General features: G+C 45.5%; 1 long non-coding RNA gene across 1 annotated transcript; it reads right to left on the bottom strand.

The window, feature by feature from the left end:
* Positions 1–1,862: 1,862 nt before the first annotated feature.
* LOC132655791 (uncharacterized) lies at positions 1,863–15,888 on the bottom strand. The gene is made up of 3 exons (XR_009593637.1): positions 15,344–15,888; positions 3,520–3,647; positions 1,863–2,239 (listed from the first exon to the last, which is right to left on the bottom strand). It is a non-coding gene; the product is annotated as an uncharacterized LOC132655791 (long non-coding RNA).
* Between the last annotated feature and the right edge of the window lie 1,455 nt (positions 15,889–17,343).

Genomic DNA, 17,343 nt, shown 5'->3' on the forward strand with positions numbered 1-17,343 from the left:
AGGCCAAAAAAGGAACACAAGTGCTGAGCTGTGGTTAAGAGTATTCACTGTTAGAAATGCCGTCTCTGATCCCTTCCCAAGAAGAAGCCTTACCAAGGAACTGCAGGCAAAATGTCCTAGAATACACACCTCACTCGGCCCCTCTTGTAAGCACAGACCAGAGTGGACAGTTCAGGCTGAGCTTTCCACAGAGGGCTGCCAGCAACACCACTTCTCTGTTTTATGCACCGGTGTGACTTTTCCCAGATTTAGTGCTTGTCTCCATCAGGAAGATGTTTGACTTGATTTGAAGAATAGGCCGAATCCTCCATGTACTTCCTTTGAACTAAGTATGGCTCCTCTAGCTTCTTTGTTTATCCACTAAGCATGACAACTGGTATTGGTTAGAGAGCTAATTTTTCCCGATACCACCCTATCCTTTCCTCTAGGTAAGCCTAAATTCAGTTAGTGGTTGCACGAGAACTGGTTTATTACAGTTTCGGTTGAACATGTGATACCCGGACACTACCTCCAAGCATGTTTTGTTTGTTTGTTTGTTTGTTTGTTTTGCTCCTTTTGGTGTCCTGCATCAAGTGTGATACAACCAGCATACTCACCTAGAATTCTGCAGGACGCTGATTGGTGATTCCCTATGATACCCAGAGAAATACTCACCTAGGATATAGCTTATTTGAAAATTAAATTTGAAACTAGACTTGGAAAACTTCACAGAGAGCCCGTGATAGGGGTACTACCTTTTATCTAGAAAATGGGGCGTGAGGGTTGTATCATGAGGTAAAGGGAAATTACATATGATATCAAGGCTGGACGGACAACATGGCAGCCTGGATGACCAAAGCAAATGCATAGAGTTCAGGAAATACCTCTGCTAGAGGAAGGCACTTGGCTCTTCTAACCTTTCATGACTCATAGCTGTTCATAGTCCTAAATAGTATAGCCATAAAGCATGGGAGCTAGCCCATATTTGAATGAATTGCCAGGCTGAGGTCAAGAATACATAGATCCACATTGGAGAAAAAGTAAACATGGGCAGGAGAAAATGTGTTGATGTGGTCAGTACAGAATCAAAGTACTAAGCCAAGGTCAGGTGCAGCACCTGGAGACTGAAAAGTCAGGGCTAGAGAGAACACGTGAGCCAGGAGGCCTGTTCCTGATGATGTCAGTACCCAGCCATTCTCACAGGTGACTAAACATGGCTGACCAGATTCAAAGCCCAAGCTGTATGTTCCAAAACACACCAGAGAGATGGATTCTGAGGATCTAATTCTTTGGGGCGCTTTATCACATCGGGTGTTACCATGTCAACATTAAAATCAAGTTCAAAGCATGAAGTCTAATTCAGAAAGCACTAACCATTTCTCCCATGTGATGCTTCCCCCGGGAACCGAGTTGCACCGCTGTGAGGAGCTGGGGCCTCATATAGAAACCCACACGAAGAGGACTCTCCACCCGTCAGGCCCTCCTGCACTCCAGCTGACAGCTCACACTGCCTCACCAGAGAGTGTGCACGCTGGGAATGGATCCTCCAGCCCTCAGGTAGGCTATCCCAACTCTTGCTGTGTAGAGAAGACACGTACCTAACCCACAGCTTGGTTCTCAGATCACAGGGTTGTGAGAATAAAAAATCATTGTGGTTTTAAATTAACTAAAAATAAAGATAAAGAAAATGTATTCATGTAGGTACTCAGTTATACATGATCACAGTTACATACAGCAAAACACTTCAATGTAAAACACAAGATCATGAAAAGGACAAGCAAACAGATTAAGTTGTCAAAAGCTAAATCTGTGGGGATAAGAATAACAAACTTATCTGGATCAAGTCTTCTCCAGTGCCCAAACTGTTTTAATAAAACAGTGTTGCTTTCATCTTGGGGGAAATGTTTTTATTTGACAATTTCACGTATGTAAACAGTGTATTTGGATGTTCGCCCTTGTTACCCTGTCTCCCCACTTCCCACTCCTTCTGAATGGAAGATATCTTAATAAAATACTGATGTTGACCAGAAACCGAGTTTATCTGTTTATCTGCAGTCCTGTAGAGCCATCCTAGGGTTGTGTGAATGGCATGCAGGTTCTCCATCACTGAGCTGTGCCCTCAGCTCTGCGAGGTTGGTTGGTTGGTTGGTTGGTTGGTTGGTTGGTTGGTTGTTCTGAGACAGGGTTCTCTGTGTAGTTCCGGCTATCCTGGAACTCACTCAGGCTGGCCTGGAAGTTTCCTGTCTCTGCCTCCGAAGTGCTAGGATTAAAGGTGTGCCACCCTTTATTCCGGTGGTAAAGTTATTTTTTTAATATTAGTTTTGCTTTTAAATATAGCAACTATATATGGAACCTCTTTGGCATCTTCAATAGTTTTAAAATAGAGATTCTGATTTATTGCTGTTATTATATTTTACAAGCAATTGATTTGCTGTAACGTAATCTGACCAATGATACCTGAGAGCAAAGGGGCCCAAGGACAAGAAGTGTGAGAGCAGTGCATTTAACAGACATATTAGGGGCTCAGTATGGCTCAGTGGTAGTGTTTGCCTGCATATGTCGGCCCCCCAGTCTGACCTTCTGCGGTCAAAGCAGAGGTTACCTTGAGAAAAAAGTATGGAACACAGAAATAACAGTTCAGTTTTCCAACTAGAGTGGGGGAAGGACAATCAAAAAGTCCATCTGGCAGTGCCCACTGGGGCACACTGAAGCACCTTCAGAGGCTCCATAGTTTGTGCCTTGGTTCTTTCAGATGGGCAGTTTAGAAACTAAGGATGTTTTGCAGCCTGTGTGCATAGGTCAAACTGTAAAGTGATTTGATAGCATCTGTCAAGTTTACAAATGCGCATACTGCACCCTCCCCCCCCCCCCAAATTCCACTTGGGGAGTTTATCTATAATATAGCTGCTTATGTGCAAAACAGCATATACAAGATTACTCACTGTGGCCTTATCTGTAATAGCAAAAAATTGAACAAGCCTGTTGTTCTTCAGCGGGGTCCTGGCTAGATAAGGCGTGGTACTTCTATATGCAGAGTAAGCTAACACACGGTTAAACATAATCGAAACCAAGGAAGCTTCTCACCCATGGTTGTGGAAGCCTCCAAATGGCTAAGTGAAAAAGGCAAACAATGTTCAGATCAGAGTGTGTGCTCACTTACATATGCAAAAGTGTCCTTTCAGGGGTACACACAGAAGGCATTAGCATTTGCTGTCACTGGGACAAGAACCTGGTTTTTGAAGGGTAGAGGAAGGAGGTTTTTCATTGACTTCCCCTGTTTTTGCATTTTGAACTATGTCAAAAATAAAATTGGTAAGCTGGGCATGGGGGCTCATGCCTGTGATCCCAGCACTCGGGGGCGCAGAGGCAGCCAGGATCTGTGTGAGTTCGAGGCCAGCCTGCTCTACAAAGCAAGTCCAGGATGGTCAAGGCTACACAGAAAATCCCTGTCCCGAAAACAAACAAACAAATAAAAAAATTGGTGAAATAAAAATTAAAAGATTTTATTTTAAAAAGAAAAAGAGCTAGATATGGACATACCTTTTGGGGCATGGTCACTTGCTGCTTCAACTTGGGGTGTTACTCTGTGCACCATCCTGAGTTCATGCTGTCTCCTTCCTCTGCCTCACACAGTCTACAGACCAGATTTCATGCCATTGGCTCCAGGACTGAAGAAAATACAAAAGATTAAAACTGAATCTCGGGTTTTAAATAGGGACAGATCCTCAAGCGATGACACTGAGGTCTGGTTTCCTATAGAAAGCCTTTCTCCCCTGGAGAAGGAGGCACAACTTTTGAATAAGTCCTACCCTGACCAGGAGTTCCTTGACATTTTGTCACCTCTAATCTTCGCCCTCCTAGAAAGGCCTACTGGGAAGCCGAAGTTCAGAAGGTTGGAAGGTGTTACCTACCTGGTTAATTCCAGTTCCTTCACTTAAATGGTGGGCCACCGGGTCTGCCTGACCTGGAAAGCTCACCCTGTCTGTAGCCTGGACACTTCCTTCCCTGGTGTAACATTAAGCCGAGGGTGTCACTATGGTAAATGGATCATTTCTTTGAGAACGGGGGTCCTTCCACCTCCATCCTTAATATAGGAAGAGCTAGCTGTGAGACCATGGAGAAGGATGACCGTCAGCATCTGTAATGCTGATCTTATTTCTTCAGCATCTGTTCCTCCAAGTCAGCCAATGTAAAGAAGCCCCATTACTGCCAAGCTTTCCAGCGAGGCACACCTGTAAGGGGACGTGATGTATGCACACCATATACTCAGCAGCCGTGGACTCTGTGGTAAGATGCCTTCAAGCAAGAAAGAATGGAGCTGTGTGAAGTCACCACAGCCACAGAAGTATGCTCTGGGCCAGCTGCATTCAGCCACCACTTCCCCAGACACCCTAAGAACGACGCTAAGGGTGCAGATGCTAAGGGAGAAGCAGTCAGTGTAGGAAGTGGGAATGGAGAGTGGGGGTGGCAGGCTCCTTCCCATCATGAACATGAGATGCACCGAGATGCGCTCTCTGGCTGGTCTTCCCACTGGAGGCATGGCACTGATAGATCTTTGTACTTCCTGGATCCTTGATTCCTAATCCCTTGCTTGTTTGTTGTTTAGAGGTTCTGTGTGTGTGTGTGTGTGTGTGTGTGTGTGTGTAAGTTTTAATGTGAATGAGTAATTCAGGGTACTTCACTTTTATTACCCAAACCTTTGCTGCCTTAGAAAGGTGTGTCCTATTTGTCCCCTGTCTCAAGGAGCCCTTGAACTCAGTTGAGGGGACATGGCTCTGTGATTAAGTAATCAAATCTTTCTGCAATCAAACAGTACAATTATAAAACAGTTCCCCTGTGTTTTGTATCATGCTATCTTCATGTTATTAAGTAACCATGTGATTATAATTTGGCTTCTCATGTACTATGAGTGCAGAGGACAATGAACTAATCATTCTCATATTCTCCCAGCTGTTAGGACTCTCATTGAATATTAATACAAAGTTATGTTTTCCCATTAGTATATATTCTGTATTTGTTTTCTGTGACGTTTCCTAAAGAGATAGACTCTTACACCTCTTTTTGCTGAGATAATAGATTTACATTAGTCAGATTAATTATTCTTGCTACTACACAGTCAAACCCTGCAAAATCCCAGAGGCCCAACAGACATTTTTTTGCATCTATCATAGTCTGCTACAAGATGCCATCTTTGCTGAAATGGCCCCCCTCCTCCAAACACACACACACAACGGTTCTTGTATTTGGGTACCTGGCGCCATCTGGTGGAGCTTTGCGGGGAGGTTGTAGTGCCTTTGGGGTTCCAGGCATGGCTGGAGGGGTGAGTTCCTGGGTGCCGGCCTCAGGGCATTTTATCTGCCCCCCCCCCTTTCTGTCTTGAACCCTCTGCGTCTTGATTCACCGAGATATAAACAAGTTCTTTACCAGCTCCTGCCACTGTGCCTTCCCCTATCATGATGGAGTGAAGCCTTTAAACTCTGAAACAAAACAAACTTCTCCCTTAAGTTGCTTCTATCATGTATTTTGTCACAGTGATGCGAGAAGTAGCCAGAACAGCACTTGCTGTTGTAGCTGTCCCTCAGCACGGGTCCAGGACTCTAGCCTCCTCCTATCTGCTGGTCCAGCCATCTTAGCATGTCACTTCCAAGCTTGTCAACATTTAACGGATATGGACAAACATCACCACCCACATTTTAACCTAAGTGAAAAAGAAGGCAGGAAACAAGGGTTTCCTTTCTGTGGAGGAATGAGGAAAGGAAAGCCATGGTCCTTCCATGCCCCTCTCTGGGGGAATGGCCCAAACTCATTTCTTACAGGTCTAGAGTAGAGATAGTGATACAAAACATCACCCCAAGCAGCCTAAAAGTCCAGTGAGTCTCTGGACTTGAGCTCACCAGTCAGCTGTGTCTCTCCTCAGTCTTGAACAGCATCACAGAGGCAGAAGACATGCTGCAGAGTCCAGAGCCGGTGCTCAGCGACCTGGGCTCTCAGTGCTGGCTGTGGAGCTTCTTGGCTACACTGGCTACTGTCCTTCCTCAGACCTGGTTGCCTAGCTGTCCTGTCAAGTCTGTGATATCAATGTTTTCCCTCCCAACAATCCCCTTCTCAGTTAGAATCCCTTTCTAGTGCTTTCATGCAGAATGCCTTAACAGCACCCAGTGTTTACCATTTACATGGAGACCAGCCATGTGTCTGCTCCCTTCAGGATTCAACCCTGAGTTGTGATAATTTTCCTCTCCACCAGACCCAATGGCATTTCCAGGTGATGTCCCTCCAAGGACATCCTTATTGCCTTACTTGCTGTCGTTAACCTTCCAAGTCTGTGTAAGAAAGCAAGCAGCGATACAAAGCAGGCATTTAAATAGTAAGGTGGGGCGTCCCCACAAACAAAGTCTGGGCAGTGGGATCGTACCTAGTAGTGACTGCTAAAGAAAGACCCCGGTCAACAACTTGTCAACCTGTTTCACAGACCACAATCAGGATCCTATAAGAGTGCTCTTCAGTAGAATGAAAAATTTGAATTTTCTGGAAGCCATATTAAATAATGTATCAAGAAACAGATAAATTAATTTTAATACTATTTAACCCAGTATATCCACCATACTACCCTTCCTAACATATACTCAAAATAAAACTTATTAGTGAGTTGTTTTATATCCTGTTTGTTATTCAGAGCTGGAAGTCTGTTTTTTAATGGCTGCACATTTTGATTAAGGCACATTTCCAGTGCTTAGTGGCTCCAGGAAGCAGTTGCTATGTTAGATAGTACAGATCTATGAAATGCAGAGAAAAAAGAATGGTGCTGCAGGCACCATCTCTTGTCAAAGCTCCTTGAACCTTCTCCATTGCGACCCTTGGGAAGGCCTTTGGAAATTATTATTCTCCTCACATTACAATGAGACAGATGGGTAGCTTAGGTGGCTTCTAATATTTGTGTGAAGTCACACAGCCAGCAGAGACAGAGCCGACCACACACTGGTCTGTTTGCCACACAACACCTTCTGATTATTCTCACTCAGAGATACGAGGAAATGAATTGCCTTGGACTTCACCCAGGAGACTGTGGATGAGAAAATAACCCAGGCAAAGCTCAGAGGTGTTGGGAACACAGCATGAAGGTCCTTGCACCCACAGATTTCCTGAAAAACCAGGAATGTTAAGCATACAGGATTGTCTTTGCAGTGGAGAAGATGTAAAACCTGTTCTTCCAACCAGAAAACTGGGAATTGGAAGTGATTAACAACAGCCTGGTGATCTGCATTAACTGTCGAGCCATGTCGTATTAAGGGCCTCCAACCAGGACCAGAGGTGGCCAGTAATCTAAATGACTCTTACAGCGAGGGGCTCTCCAGGCTCCCATAACCAGGACCAGAGACACATAATAGTTCAAAATAACCTTTACATTATCTGTATAACCAGAGGTTCCCCCCAAGCTCCCATAACCAGACCAGAGGTGGCTAATAGCCCAAATGACCAACATACTATTTATATGACCCAAACCAGGCCAGACCCTTCCTCAGGCCCCGAAGTTAACACAGGTAGCCTATCTCCAGAACCCATCTTCTCTGAAGAAGTAACATGCACCCGAGTTGAGTTTTAAAGTAATCACACTTGTGTGTGTGGGCACTGGGGATTGTATTACACCAGGAAACTCAGTTTTGTTGGCAATAAACTGTCTGGCATCAGACGCTCTAGAAGGTTTGATCCAGGTTGAGCGAGTCCATCTGAGCCAAGCTTTCCTTCTCACATCTTTGCAGTTCCTTTCCTTGCTTGACACCTGTGGAGACCCCCAATGGCAGGATTCTCAGTAAGGATGCAGCCGAGCTAGCCATCCCATGTGATCGCAGGAGTGATCCGCTAACTCACAGAAGTGTAGAAATGGGTGCTGATGAGTTCTCCCAGCCAAAACCCTCCTGAGAAGCAGTGCTGAGACAAAAGAAAACAGGCGAAGACAAAAGAAAAGCCACACCCAGGAGTTTGAATATTAACACTTGGTGATATAAAAGCCATAACCTTGGCAAATGAGCATTGTCAATAAAGTGAACACCTCAGGGCCCACCCACAGGCTTGTCCTTGGATGAGGCGCCAGAAGCCTGGAGCCAGGGCAGGCCAGGGCTGAGCCACTGGAGGGGCAAAGCCGAATGAGCCAATGTCACTGCGGAGGAGGTTGGGCTGTATAGCCATCCCGAAGGTGAGTGTGGGACACAGCTAGGTGGCTGCAGTCTGCACAGGCTACCAAGAAAGCTGTGCTTAGCTGGCACAAGCTCAAAGGCGGGACTAGAGTCCATACAAACAGCTCTCAATGAAATGGAAGCACCACGGCATTCCTTAAATGTTTCTCCCAAGCCTTTTCTCTATTAGTTATGATGTAGTAGTGGTAGTGGGTAGTAATTGTTTGAATGGCTTTGTCTTCTCCCCCTCGCCTTAGCAAATAGAAGTTAACATGGGGCCAGTGAGATGGCTCAGTGGGTAAAGGCTCTCTGTCAAGCCTGACAACCAAAGTTTGATCCCCAGGAAGGTGGAAGGGCAGACAGATAGACGGACAGACTTTATTCTCACAAATTAACCTCTGACCCTTACACAAGAGCCATGACACATGCTTCAGTACACACACACACACACACACATACACACTCAGGAGTGATTCCTAAGGTAAGATCCTATATGACAACAACTTCGCAACCTATTTCACAGATAAAACTCAGGTTCCTACAACACTGCCACACAGTGAAATTTAATGTGCACTGTATGGAAGGCTGAATTCTCTAGGAAGCCATATTAAATAATGTACAAAGAAAACATATTTTGAGACAGGGTCCAGGCTGGCTTTGGACTCACTATATAGCCAAGGATGGCCTTGAATTTCTGACCTTTCTGCCTCTGCCTCCTAAGTGCTAGGATTACAGGCACGTTCCACAGAAGCCTATTATGCCGTATTAGGGATTGAACCCAAGACTGCATGCTAGGCAGGGGCTCTGTTTGCAGAGTTACATCCCTAGCTCAAGACACATCATCGATAAGCTCAAATTTCTTCTTGATGTAGGAAAAACAATTTAGGTTTAAAATGGTGAGGCCCAGACTTCCAGGGACAAGAAACAACCAAGCTGAGGGCTGGAGCTATGACTCAGTGGTTAAGAGCACCAGCTGCTCTTCCAGAAGACCCCGATTCAATTCCCAGCACCCACATGGCAGCTCACACCTGTCTGTAACCCCAGTTCCAGGGCTTCTCACACCCTGGTAGACAGACGTACAGGCAAAACACCAATGAACATAAAATAGAAATAAATTATGTATTTAAGAAATAACCAGGCTGATTAGCCAAGAGGAAGGATGGACCATGGGGACAAGGTCAGTGTTGGCAGACCAGCTGCCCCCTGAAGCCATGGGGGACATAGGTAAAGCACTGTTGTCCTCACGAATTCTTGCTCCTAATGCAGCTAAATAGTAAGGGTTGTTTCTAACAAGCAGATTCTCTCTATCCTAGGATGAAGGCCACTCCAGAAAACACTCCCCTGCCCTCTGGGAATGAGCTAAATACACAGTACCCAAGAAAAACTACAGCCCCATGTAATGGCTGTGATAAGCCTGCCATGGTAAAACTACAGGTTGGCCATGTAAACAAGTTAACAAAAGGAGTATGGTTTAATGAATGGCCAACAGACCCTGGCAAGGTCTAAGAACAACAGAATCTTCAAGGTCATAACCACTTACCAGGCTAACTGACAGTCAAGCTCAACAGCTAGTCAGGAAAGAGAGGAACAAGAGGCTTCGAAGCCTGCCCATTCCCCTAGTTGACCGAGTGGTGTGGAAACAGCGTGTGGTCATCTCCCTGGTTAGGGAAGGGACATGTGCACAGCGTATGTGGGTCCACCTTGCCTCAACCTGGGAGATGATCAGAGATTTAAATCTGGATAAAAATGACCCCAGCTCTGTCACAGTCCTATAAAAAGCCCAGTGGGCTTTTCCCTCTCTTGGGACTCTCATCTGGAGCTTTGCTTGCCTTTCAGAGCTCTGCCTTTCACAATAGGTCTTTAGTGTTTCTTGTTTAATCTAGAATAAGAACTTGTAAAGTATTTTTATTAAATCCACCTGTCCATTGACAATATTATAAATGCACATAACACATTCTGATTGCTCTCATACCTACCCTCTACTGTCTCTCTCACCCTGCCAACTCTCCCTCCCTATTAACTCCCTTTCCCCTTGTTTTGTGACCCCTTGATGTTAACCAGGGTCCTCTCTGTGACTATGGGCTTAGAACTATCCCATGGGACCTGGTGGGCTCACCTGTGGGTACACTCCTGAAGACAATGACTCTCCCCTCCCTCATTAGCACCAATAGTTCACTGGGAAAGGGACAGGACCTGTGAGCTCCTCCCCATCTATGACTGACAGTTGACAGGTCCAATCTTGTGCAGGCCCAGGGCTGGCCACTATGGTTGGTGTGAGTTCATGATTACAGTAGCTATGCCCTGCCTACAAGACAGCATTTGTCTGGCCTGTTGCCTTTTGGCTCTTACAGCCTTTCTGTCCCTTCTATAATGTTCCTTGAGCTTTAAAAGGGGGTGTGGCATGAATGTGCTATTTTGGGCTGAACACATAACCCTTCTACCTTCTCAGCACTTGGAGCAGCCATGAGTCTCTGCTCCCACTACTGTTCGCTGCGGATTGAAGCGCCTCTGATTAAAATGGAAAAGAACCTTTGTCTGTTAGATATAAACTTATTTATTTAGAAAGTAGTTTGACATCATGTCAGTTTCGCTAAACAACAAGAAGAAGTTACATTTTTTTAAATAAAACTCATCCTTCTTGTTGTCTATGAATTTCATTCTTCCTTTGGGTTCACAAGACAAGAACCTAGAGCTGAGCCAAGACTCACTCATACCAAGGACTCACTCCTTTCCTGGCTTTACTCTGGTTAAACCAAATCAAACCAATCTTTGCTTAAAGGCACCCTCACCCTCTGCAGGCACACCTCAGCCCCTCATCAGTTACCACCTTTCCTTTTCCTGCAATTTCTCACCCTGGCAGTTGAATATTAAACAATTGAGCAATAGTTTTCCCACCCAGGGAAAGACGAATTAAAACATGTCATTGGATTTTAATGTTTTCCCTTGGGGTGGAATCGCTGTTGAAACAGTGTTGCTTTCTTTCCAGTTAGTCCCCTTGGAAGGCCTCAGCCTCACAACAGGAACAAGGTCTTTACCGGCAACCTTGGTAACTTAGCCAAGGTTACATGAATGTGGGGAAGATAAAGCCATGTTCCCAAACTGGCTTTCAAATGAATTTTGCTTCTCTTTTAATTTTTTATATTGACCAAAAATTTCAGATTTACAGCAACACTGTTAAGAATTGTGCTGAGAACTCCCCTTACCCTTCACCGAGTTCACGGAGTTAACATTGATACTTGAAAACGTGGTGCCATGTTCACCCAAGCACAACATGGCATGGGATGGAGGTTCATGTAGAACTTCATTTGCAGTTTAGCCCAACTTCCACAGGAGAGGGGACGGGACATACAAGCAGAGTTTCTGCTCTTTCGCGTTTGACTGACAGGCTGAGGCCCACCCGTATTGCTGGAATCATTCATCAGTTCGTAACACTGCTGCGATATTTGTGGCTCACAACCACTCGGTTTCATACAAGCTACCTTCATGCCATGCCCTGATGAGGTGCTATGTGCAGATTCATATGTGCTCCCTTCCGAGGACTGCCTGGCAGCTCCAGCTCTTGGCTTTTTATCTTTTATTCAAAGATAACAATATTGTTTCAAATAGAAAAAATTTAAGATTCAGAAACCATTGATAGGAAAGTGACTTTAGTAGGTGGTTTGGTGTTTCTTATTAGCAAAGAGTGTTGATTTTGGTATTTGCCTGAACGTGTGTGTGTGTGTGTGTGTGTGTGTGTGTGTGTGTGTGTGGGTGTGTGTGTCCATGTCCATCTGTCTGTCAGTCCAAATAACCCAGGCTAGATGCTGGCAATTCCCTTCATGAAACAGCTTGATATTACCAGCAGATGTCGCTACAGCCATGGGGGATAAGGAGAGGTTTTGGGTACCAGAGAGGCGGAAATTCTAAAATCTCAAAGTGAAGCAATCAAGAAACGACTCCCATGCAGATTTACCTGCAAATGACACACACGGAAATTAGAAAGATGAGTTGCAAGGCTGGCAACTTATGACTGGGTTGAACAATGGCCGAATGTGACAGTGTCTGTGACAGCCACCTGGGGCAGGTAAGTGGCTGAGTGGCTTCTCTTATTTAATCCTCCCCAAAGCTGTATGAGGCGAGGGTTTTTATTGTTCAGTTTAGAGGAAATTGATCTGAATGACTGGAAGTGTGATGGGTTGAAGAACTTATGCAAGGCCATTCAGTTAATGATGTAAAAACAAGGTTCGGTCTACCTTAGCGCCTTCACCAGAGCAAGGGTTAGGTCCTGGCTGACTGGGAAATGAACTCTGGAATCCATATCTGCAGCTGATTTCCCCTCATCACTCACGAAGGGACTCTGAGCAACATGGTCTGCAGGCCTTGCCCTTCTCTCTGATTCCCTCAGCCTTACTAAAGAACATTAGGTAACTTTCCTAAAGCGAGCCACCAAGGTCTATTCTCTTATTTGGCCACTTCCTCCCCCTGAGGCTGACTACCAACGTCCAGGAATCAAACTATTGAAGTCCAGCAATCAAAAGCCCCCTTTTGGCCACCTTAATTAACATGCCCATTTTTCTGTGGGTCACGTCTGTCTCCTCTATCAAGAGGCAGTCCTTTGTGACATGGACAAATACCCCTCCTCCCTCTCCCTTGTTCCCTTCCCCTTCTCCCTCATCCTCTATCTCCCGTCCTTGTCTCTTATTCGATAAGAGTCTCAATTTGGGGCTCTCCTGGAAATCTCCTTTGTGCTGAGAACTTGGTCTTGGGGGTTCTGAGCCGACACTTTTCCTAACAACCCATCTAAAAAATACCTTAGTGAACCCTTCTTACGAGCAAAGCTTTCTTTAGAGGAGTCAGGGCAGTCAGCTGTCCTAAAAGAACTTAGAACCAACTTCTGAGGGCAGCATTTGACGATGAGGACAAACCTGAATGAAGCTTACCCAGCATCTTTCTGTGTCCTCGGTACAATTGAAAGTTGTTTGAGAGGGGCTGGGGAGATCAGTCTGTGTGATGCTTGCTTGTCACACAAGTATGAAGGTCTGATTCTCAGAACCCCTAACAAACAAACAAACAAACAAACAAACAAACAAACCGGTCATGGTGTCTTGTTGTTGTAATCCTAGCACTGAGGAAGCAGGGACAGGAGGGTCCCCGAGACTCAGTAGCCACAGCGTGGTCTACTCAGTGGACCATGTCTGAGGAGGAATGACACTTGAGGTCACAGTCTGGCCTCCACGTGCATGTGAACACACACCTCTTGAAAGGATCGGAATTGGCACAGGACACATCAAGACCAGCAAAAGGGACAAAGGACTGCCTCTGGACAGAGAGGAGACACTTAAGGCCCACAGGCAAACGGCAGTTTATAAAGGGACAAGGGGAAACTGTTAAGATGACGTGTTTAATTTTGATTGGGAGTGTTAATTAAGTGAGGCAAAGGGGGTTTTTGATTGCTGGGCTTCAACACTTTGATAGCTGAGCCTTGGTGATCACTCTCGGGAGGAGGAAGTGGCCAACTAAGGGAATGGACCTTGGAAGCTTTAGGCATGTCACCTAAGGGTTTAACAAGGAAGAGGGAGTGGGAGAGAAGGGCAAGGCCTGCTGGAGCCATGCTCACCATGCTTGGGACTACTAGAACCCTGAAGACCCTACACACACACACACACACACTTGAGTTTGGGGAAATTTGAAAAGCTTTGGCCTCCTGTGAGGAACATTCCAGATTTCGTGATGTGTCTGGAGTGAGAAGAGACTTCAGAATTAGTAGATCTTATTTTCTAGGATTTTCCAAAGTACGACTCACCTCTAGCTGGCCCTCAAGCTTGAAGACTCTTGTTTCTTGAAATGCTATCAGCACCCCACCCCCGCCTTTTTAAAATCACAAGATAGATTATTCACACCATCTAAAGAGGGGGCTGAAATGCAGCCGTGGCTTAGAGTGTTCATGAGTTTGGCACCTTTATCTCTTCCACAGTCTCTGCTTCCAGACAAGGAAACCAGGTGAGCTAAAATCCCAAGGCAAACCTAACGGGAGGGGCTGCCTGGCGCCTTAGTTTCTGCCTCCCCAGCACTTGATAGATTTTGTTAAATTACTGCATTGAGCTTCCTGTTTAGGAAGGCTCTTTGGGCATTCAGTCTTGTTCCTGGGGAGAGAGTGAGGTCTGGCTGGGTGTTAGTTACCAGTGGAATTTTCTAAGACTATAACCTTCCCCACACACTTCACCCAGGGGCAGACAGAAGGCGCTGCCTTCTCGAGAGAAAGGATAAACGTCTCCAAGTCAACAACTCGGTGGCCAAGTCCACAGTCAGTGTAGTACCTCTCCAGAATTGCCATCGAAAACTGTAAATTCATCATGAAAGCCCCAAGTAAACAGAGAAGCCTTCGCTAACAGGAAGCAAATGTTCAGACATTGAGCTTGGCCATAAAGTACGGGAGCTGTGGCTTCCTTTTACTTTACTTAATCTCAGAAAGGAGAGGTGGGTTGTTAGCTTCTAATACAATACTGCCAGAAGGGTTCAAATCACCGGGAGACACTGGATACATGGCTATCTATATCTGTGTGTATATGTATGAATGTATGTATGTATATATGGATGTATTTAGAATCTTTATGAAGATAAATGTGAAGTATTTCCTATGGCCCAGGAACTCAACGTCTTAGACTTTCTCCTTTAAAAAAAAATCAGAAAAAATTTACATAAAAATATAGGTTTTTAAAACAATGTACAGCAGTAGCATAACTACTGCCTTAGTTGAGTACATTACACTATCTTCCACATTTCCCCCCACCACTATATGTATAAATGAAAGAAAAAATTGTTGTGATGTGACATTAATGGACAAAACAAGAGGGTAGGATATGCAATGTCTGCCGGATGATGGTGGCACACGCCTTTAATCCCAGCACTCAGGAGGCAGAGGCAGTGGATCTCTGTGAGTTCGAGGTCTGTAGAGTGAGTCCCAGGCCAGCCAAGGCTATACAGAGAATCTCTGTTTAAAACTGAAACAAAAACAGCGATGTGTAAATAGATATAAAGTACAGCTGAATGTATCACACACGCACACGCACACACACACACACACACACACACACACACACACGCACACCCTGCTAAATGACTCAACCATGCCTGGAGCCTGACTGTACAGAGAACAGTGTGGGCTGTCACTGCAGAGGATATAGCTGAGTCTAAAATGTGCCAGGGACGCTTACCACTTGATGAGCAGAATCTGAGACAGGCCAAGGGAGCGCACGGGACTTCCTGGGAGTGCATTCTTCAGGAAGATCCACGAGGGAAACTGACTAGGGAGGGCAGCTGTGAGCCAGCACGGGTTTCTGAGGAGTCTAGCACGGACTGATCCCAGGAATGCCCGGGCTGGCTGCTCTGTAGTTATTCCATCCTGAGAGAGCAACTCAGGGCTTGGGACTCTGAGAGCCCTTGACAATCAACGCACTCAGCAGCTGGGTGCTAGGTGCAAAGGGGATGTGGGCTGCTCAGAGGCCATCCTCATGGCCACTAAGCCACAAATGTGAGGGCAAAGGAAGTCACCGTTGTGGCCTCACAAGACCCGCCTAGGAACAGCGTTTCTTCCTGTTAACTAGATGGATTTTTAGCGCCCAGAGCTAGTTTTAGCTACATGTATAGATCTGGCCCTTCTGGGGAGCGTGTGTAGCTGCTGTCTCTTCACGCTTCCATGGAGCACGTATGCCAGTCACGATTAAAGATCCCCTGCACACAGGCCCCGCACTTTACAAACCCTTTGCCACCTAGCGCCTGTCTGGTAAGCATGCGCAGAAAAAGCAGATGGAGCCGGGATTCCCGACCGGTTAGAGCCTGCCTCAGGAGTACGGTCTTGGGGGCGGAGCTCTCACTACTTGGCTCTTGTTGAGAATCTTAAGAGAAGGTATTCAAACTTTAGCAAGAAAAAAATAAGAGAAAGAAAGGAAGGAGGAAGAGAAAGAGGCGGGAGGAGGAACAGAAAGAGGAGGAGGGATTTTCTCTAGTCAAGGTACCTGATTTTGTCTGATTTTTAAGGAGAAGGTGAACTAAGAAAGCTGGCTTCAGGCTCCCCTCAACTCCCCGAACTCCAAACACTCTGCCGGGACAAAGAGAGGAGAGGCAAAGGCCCCAGGAGGAAAATGCTCTGGATTTAGGATTGATTTGAACAAGATTTCCTTGGTCTTACTTTCCTCCAGCAGCCATTCAGGTTTAAGATAACTTAAGGCGTGCTCCCAGGACCCCGTCATTTTCACAACCTTGTCGTTTTCCCCACCACAGTGCCGGACGGGTGTCTTCAGCTCCTTGCAGAAGAAACCCACAACAGTTATACAATTCATTCAAAATCCAATGGCGCCCCCTTGTGGTTGTGATCTAGATTAACTAGCTCTGCATACCCCAGGGGTATTTTTTTTTTATTTTAATTTCTATTGCAGTAGGTTTCCACATCGCCCACGTAATGCTGCCCAATTCCAATCACCCTTTTGATCTTTATTGAAATGATCACGCACTGGTTACATCTCATCACTCAGGAAGCCAAGGCAGAAGGATCGTAGATTTGAGTCCAGTGTCTCAAAAAGACTTGATGCTAGAAAGGAATTCAATAGTAGTGAGTATGGAGAAAAAGAAAGCCTGTTCACTGAGGGTAGGCATGTAAACATCGGCAGCTACCGTGGAAAAAGGTCTGGTGGCTACACAGAAAACTGCCACGGGAGCTGCCATGTGACTCGGTAAACCCCATTTTGTGTCCATATAGCCAGAGGACACAGGAGTTGGCATCTCGGAATATTGCTCGTTGCTGCAGAGGTATCCATGATAACCAAGCTTGCCATGTGTCTGGTTCAAGAAGGGTGACACCCCAAACCACACTTTTTTCTTATTTTTTGACATCTACACAAACCAAAAACAAGCAAGCAAGCAAGCAAACAAACAAACAAAAAACAACCTCTTGGAGTTAAGTCCAAGGGAAAGCAAGAGGCTACTCAGCCATCTATTGCTGCCTTTGTCTTTGCAGACCCCCCATGGCATATTAGATGTTCAACTGATCTGAAGGAAGGGCGTCATTTTCAAACTAAGAATTTCAAGTGAAATGACTTTCTTTTTCCATTAAGGCGTTATGTGTATATGCTAAAGGAAAAAAAATGCACAGTATAGAAAACTAAGAATTAGCTGGTGTAGTGGTGCACATCTTTGTCAGGGAGGCAGAGGCAGGTGT

The sequence above is a fragment of the Meriones unguiculatus genome, chromosome 1 (genome assembly GCF_030254825.1).
Source record: "Meriones unguiculatus strain TT.TT164.6M chromosome 1, Bangor_MerUng_6.1, whole genome shotgun sequence".
In the NCBI taxonomy this organism is placed as follows: domain Eukaryota; kingdom Metazoa; phylum Chordata; class Mammalia; order Rodentia; family Muridae; genus Meriones; species Meriones unguiculatus.